The sequence below is a fragment of the Vombatus ursinus genome, unplaced genomic scaffold (genome assembly GCF_900497805.2).
Source record: "Vombatus ursinus unplaced genomic scaffold, bare-nosed wombat genome assembly UNPS02014798.1, whole genome shotgun sequence".
NCBI lineage: Eukaryota > Metazoa > Chordata > Mammalia > Diprotodontia > Vombatidae > Vombatus > Vombatus ursinus.
The window spans coordinates 15,583,631-15,590,397 of NW_020954576.1; the positions used below are offsets into that span (position 1 = coordinate 15,583,631).

The 6,767-nt window shown below is 37.1% G+C and overlaps 1 pseudogene; it reads right to left on the reverse strand.

Moving 5' to 3' along the window:
- Positions 1 to 1,119: 1,119 nt before the first annotated feature.
- On the reverse strand, positions 1,120 to 4,392 carry LOC114050077 (annotated as a pseudogene).
- Between the last annotated feature and the right edge of the window lie 2,375 nt (positions 4,393 to 6,767).

Consider the following 6,767-nt stretch of genomic DNA (forward strand, 5'->3'; position numbering starts at 1 on the left):
TGAAATTGGAATTCATCTAACATGGACCAGAAACCAATTCAAGAACTTGGTAAAGTATCCACCAAAAAAACCCTCGAATGTTTGTAGCTTCACAGGGTATTTGTGTACAGACTACATCATTCACAATGGTGGATTCTCAATCTAGGAACATGAGAAAGGATGAAAATCAGCAGGAGATCCTGTTATTATAACTTGAACCACTACTGTGGCTACATTCATAGACATTTTACTAGGAAATTACTTTGAATTATATGCTATGAGATTTCAGAAAAAGTTACTGAGAAATTATTTTTAAGTAATTAAACTTTCTCACAATTAACATAAGAGATATATGTGAGATAACACTTAAGTTAAATTAAGAGTTAAAACCCATAGAAGAATAAATTGACTTGGTCCTCAGGGAGGATACATTAGTAAAAGAGAAAAAGAAAGAGAGTAAGTTAACCAAAATCATCTGATAATTTTACTTCCTAATACAGGAACCTTGTTCACTTATAAAAAGATCACACATTCCTGACAGTAAAAACCCAAGGGTGCTGTAAATCTCATTGAGAAAGAATAAACAAGCAACACAACAACTAGCAAAGAGATTATATTCATCAAGTATCCTGCTGCCATATTATCCAATTCAATCAGTATTAAAAAAAAACCATTTACTATGTACAAGATAATATGGGCAAAAAGACAAATAAATCTAATGCACAGGAAAATAGCCTAGACTGGGAATGAAAGGTTCCAGTTTCCTTTCTCCTTTTGATCCTAATCTTTGTGACTTCATACAAGTCACTCAATTCTCTATTTCCAGGGCCAAGATCTTTTTTAACTGAAATATCCAATGGCATATATTGACGATCATACACAGTGGGAAATAGAACTATTAGTGAGCATGATATGTGTGACCAGCTCATTCAATAGCTTCTGCAATAATTATGGCTTTCAAACAGAGGACATTCAAAATGGTCATTCTCTGATTAATCATTTATTAACCAAAATGTCTTTGATATGGACAGTACCTAAGCACATCTCTCTGAATACGTAAAACAAATAATTTCTATCCATTTGGTACTGATAAAAACACTGAAGAAGGGATGTAGGCTGGCTATTTCTGATGGTTATATTTCAGTAACACCCAACAAATCCAATACCCAATAAAACACAATCATCTTGATACCCAACAACAAGCATTGATCACCAGACCACAGGAGATGAGTAAACTTCTCCAGGAAGCTTATGTGCTATTTGTAACTGTCCTTTTTTAGCAACCAAGATCCATAGTTGTCCACCAGCAGATGCTGCTGCTAGCAGAATTTCACTGTTTAGATTGTGATTGTGGGAAGTAAATGGTGTTGCATATATACTTGCAGATAGCCTCGAATTTCTATTGGAAATGTGCTTCCATATGATAACAGTAGATAAAACAATGATGGAAGCCAAAAATATTTATTGCTTTATTGAATCAGAGATGCATGGGGATGAAAAGACTAGTCCATTAGAAGAGACCTGCCAAAACAGTTGTCCCAGGTGGTTAAAGCAGTGTAAATTCCCATCCACACCACCAACGAAAACATATTGCAAGGTGCATTGTGGGGAAGAGAAAAGAGCTCTTCCACAGGAATGTGTCCAAACTCTTTTTCCAGTAGCAGGATTTAAGGCCAGTAGAACTCTTTTCAGTATAGCAGTATTTAAGTGATGGGGTACCTGGCTTAGAGAGGGTGAAGAAAAGACAATTTCTTCACAATGTGACTTCCAAACATAGATTTTTTTGTAAGTATCCAAAGCATATGCATGATGGTCACGAGATCCCACATATATGAAGCCTGTGGATAGATTCATGGTTGCTGAGTTTTTAATGGTATCCTTGGTGGCAAACATCTAATGTATTTTCACATTAATGTTTCAGAGCACATAAATATACCATTATAGCAGCCCATTGTAATGAAATTTCCACAAAGAGAGAGACAAGCTAAGGATTCAATGTGATCTCCTAAGATCTGTTCCCATTTCACTTTATCAGAATAGAGATCAATTGTTTTGTATCCTGTGAGAACAGGATCCAATATATTGGACTTCCACCTGACACATAACTTTATTTTCTCAGATACTTCACAGAAGTCTCATTTTCTGAAAGTTTTGACCCAGGGCTAATCTTGTCTGCACCATCCTTCTTCCAGATAAATGCTAAAGGCCTTTTGCTTGTCACATGAACAAAACTGAACTCTTCAGATGAAATTAAATCAGGAGATGTTGAAGGACATTTTCCTAACTTAGTTCCTGTCTGTCTCATACTTAGGGAATTCCTTAAAGACTCAGAGGTATTCACAAACAAAATCTGATTTACTCTGCTCAATGCAATAAAAGCATTCTGCTCTTTGCCAGAATTCACAGGCCTTCCAGACTTCTGATCTATATATTTGCTACTTAATTTTCTTCTATTTATGACACTGAATTTTCTTTTTGTGCAGTAACTCCTATTGAGTGATGTATTTTCATCTGGAAGTACTTCTTGAAGAATGTGATTGTATTTATCTAAGATGGAGCAACTGAGAATAACTTCTGAAGTTCAGGTATTGATCTGCTTCCCAAATGCTCAATCTCATTATTGAACCAAAGAAACTTTAAAGAATCGCCACCATTACTAAGGAATAGTGAATCTTTAGAAACTTCCAAAGGATCTTCCAGAAGTCTCAAAGAGGACTTCCATAACTATCGTAATCTTTCCCATAGTTCCCCTTTTTTCTTTGAGGTTACTGTTACAATTCAAATTTATGTAGTTAAAGTAAATTTGGGTTAACTTAGACAAATTGATTTTGCCATGAGATGTAAATTGTAAGGTTTCTATCACTATAATGTATCTGGGACTGCATAGCTAGGAAAATGTTTTTGAAGTTCTCCAAAAATAACATCCTTCACAAAACTGTCTTTGGTCACCACTAACAGCATTTATCTTTCTTGAGGATAGCATACAATGGCACAGGATTCTTCTTGAAAAATTCCTTCAGCAACCTGTTGTACACACTCAGTGTTAATAATGTTTGCCAAGTCATTTAATTTGACTGTCTTGCTGTCCCAAGAAATATATTGCTTCACCATTCTCAATAATAAAATCACCAGTAACTTTCATTGTGCCAAAAGGTAAAGTTATTTCATCATCAAGAAAACATACTCACTTCTCGCCACCTAAAAAAAGAATTTGGCCTTCACCTTCTTAAAATGTCAAACCATTTGTGAATCTGAGTTTGACTACTATTCCAAGTAGTGGAAATCCCAATTGCACAGGTGACTCAACTCCCAGAGTGGAGCTAAGATCCTCTTCTGGAGTACTGTAACATCTTGCCCAGGTGAATGCCTCTGTGATAATATGCATATTAAATATTTGAGTTTTATTGCCTTTTGCCCTCCAGGTTCTGAGGATGCTCAATGACAGGAATGCTTTGGCACTAAGGACAATACATAAAGTGAATTTGTAGCTAATAAAATAGATGGCTTGATAAGCTGAGATACAAATCTAAGTAGTGTTAGTATAACCTGGAGAACTGTCCTATAGTGTTGGTGAAATAGAACAGTAGCTAATTTCAATGGCAGTATTTTAATAGCATTGGGAACTATAAGCAGAGATGTTCCACTTGTCAAAGCAAGGAATATCTCCAAAACAGATGGATCAAATGTCAAAGGGGGAACCATGAAGAGAATACCTTCTTGTGTGATCTTGAAAAGTGTATGAAGATGTTGATTATTTGGTACTGTACATGTATGAGGCAATCTGATAATATTAGGAATTCCTGTAGTTCCTGAGGTGTATAGAATATAAGCTAAGCAATGCTGCAGTCTGACCTCCACATACTTTTCTGCTTTTTCTTCATTGCTGTTCAAAGAATTGATGCAATTAATCATTTTTTTCCTCTCCATAGTTCTCTTTTTTTATTATATAGGATCAAGTTCACATCAATATCATTCCAGTGAAGTTCAAAAAGTCTTAAACCAGTATGGTCTACTATAATGGTATCATTATTTAAGCAAGTTTCATAGGAAGATTTGAATTTATCAACTTTTTTTTTCTTTCAACAAGGATGTACTTGAGGTTACATTTTTTTTCATAAAATAGGCTGGTAACTGGTAGCATATTTAGATCAACAGGAGAGTATGCAGCAGGGACTTGCAGAATTCCCAGAATCCAAGATGGTAAATTTATTCCTGAATAGCAATAAAGACAGATTTCATGAATCCCTTCAAAATGCAGTGTAGTTGCAGAAAGCTAGATAATTCTGAGGCAAAATTAACCATAGATTTGTAGGTATAATAAATTAGACATTGATTATTACATCTATCAAAACATACAGCTATTCGGTCAGAGTAAAGGGCATCAGCTTGAAGCACCATTTCCTGAAGAGTCATTTTCACAAGAACTTTGATTTCGTATTTAAATTTCTTTCAAGTAGCTGTACTGCGGAAATTTAGAAATGTTAAGTCAAGAGCTGTGATCCGACCTGGGCAGAATCTCCAGGACCCTCTGGGCAAGGCCGCAGTGTTGGGACTTCACCGCGGTCCCTACTTCAGCTTTCCTCACCTGTCCTCATCCGATTCTCCCTCAAGCGAGAGCCTGCAATCCACACCGCGCAGAAGCCGTACTCCATAACCACAAAACTGGTTGGGTCCAAGTCCCTGTCGGAGACTCCCTGCCCCTGGCCCCAAAGTGCCAAGTGCTAACTGCTACCAGAAAGCCTGGGAGATAGAAGAGACGAGATCCATGCTCATCCCCTGACGCCCAGAAGGAGCGCCTTTAGAAACGTTTTGAAGGAAACAAGGGAGTCTAAAACGTAGGATTACTTTTGAAGTGTGGGGGCTTAGCCAAGACAAAATTACAGAGGTGAGAGATGGAATATTGTGTGTGAAGAGTTCAGTGTAGCAGAAATCTGGGGTGTAGGAAAAGTAGTTTTATAATAAGCCTGAAACGATTGGTCAGAACAAGAACTATGCTGAAGGGTTTTAAAAGCTCAAGGTATTATTTATATATGATCCCAGACACGGTAGAGAGTCATGGGAATTTATTGAATAGGGAAGTGACATGATAGCATCCACATTTTGGAAGAGGGGAGGGGAGCAAGCATTTATTAAGAATATTCTTTCTTCCAGGCACTGTGTTCAGTGCTTTATAAATATTATCCATTTGATCTTATGAGCATAATGATTTCATGGAGTATCTCTCTGCAGAGCTGTGTAGGATATACGGAAAGGGAAGAGACTTGATTTCATTAGACCAAAAAGGAAGCTATTGCAATAGTCCAGGTGAGAGACAATGAGGACCTGAATTACTGTAGAGGCTGTGTAAACAGAGAGAAGGGGACAGATACAAGAGATATTGGGAAGAGAGAAGAGACAAGATTTAAAAAAATGAAATGATTGGTTATGGGTAGTGAGGGAGAGCGAGAAGGATAATATCAATGTTGCATACCTGAGTGACTGGAATAATGAAGGTGGCCTGGAGAGACATAGGTAGATCCCAAATTGAGATGGGTTTGTGGAAAGGGATAATGAGTTCAATTTGGAACATATTGACTTTGAATTGCACATATAATATCTGATTTGAAATATTCAATAAGTAGTAGAAGGCTGAAAATAAGCAGAGTGGCTAGTGCCAGAGATATAGATTAGGGTATCATTTGCATAGACATGATACTTTAATCCATGGGAGATAATGATATCACAGAGATAAAGAGATGGTCCATGACAGAAGCTGAGGATATAACCACAGTTAAGGGGCACAATATGAATGATGATCCAGTAAAACAGACTGAGAAGGAATGGTCAGATAGTAAGAGGAGAATCATGACAGAACAGTATCAAGCTCAGAAAAAGACTATTCAGGAGAAGAGTATAGTCAACAGTATCAAATACTCTTGACCCAGAGAGGTCATGAAGTTTGAAGATTGAGGAACTCCATCAGATTTGACAGTTGAAATCATGAGTAACTTTGGAGAGAGCAATTTCATATGAGTGATGAGGTTAAAAGCTAGGCTTGAAAGGTTTGAGATGTGAGTGAAAGGAGAGGAAATGGAGGAGACAGATTTAGATGGTATTTTCTAGCAGTTTGGCTGTGAAAGGGAAGAAATGTATAGAATGGTAGCTTGAATGGTTGGTGGACACTAGTCATTTTCAGTATAATGACTTGGGCATATTTGTAGACAGCACAAAAGGACATAGGGAAAACAGAAGATCAGAGTGGAGTCAGGGAGGGGGAAGACTGTGGGTGCCTAAATGTGGAGCCTTAATTGTTTACTATAAGCCAGATACTGTGCTAATCACTAGGGGTACAAATACAAGCAAGCAAATCCCTCTCTGAAAGAGTTTAACTTCTAATGGGAGAAGATAACACGTAAAGGGGTGCTGGAAAGTGGGGGAGAGGGGAAGGAGAAGCACATAGCATGGTGGAGATCACTAGGAAGTGAAATGAAGGAAAGATAAAGTGAAATCATGGATCCATTTTAGCATTTAAGTATATTAATAAGTTATGAATATGAAGAATTCTAAAAAGAATATGAGAACATACCTATGAAGTGATTTAGAGGGAAGAAAAAATTCAAAAACATACTAACCAGGACTATGTTTTTTTTAAAGTATTTGCTATAAGGGATTGATTTCTGGGAAAGGACAAGGAAAGGTGATAGAGGAAAATCTAGATGATACAACAATAAAAGATACTAATAAAATGAGAGAGAAAGAGGGGAGAGAGAGAGAGAGAGAGAGAGAGAGAGAGAGAGAGAGAGAGAGAG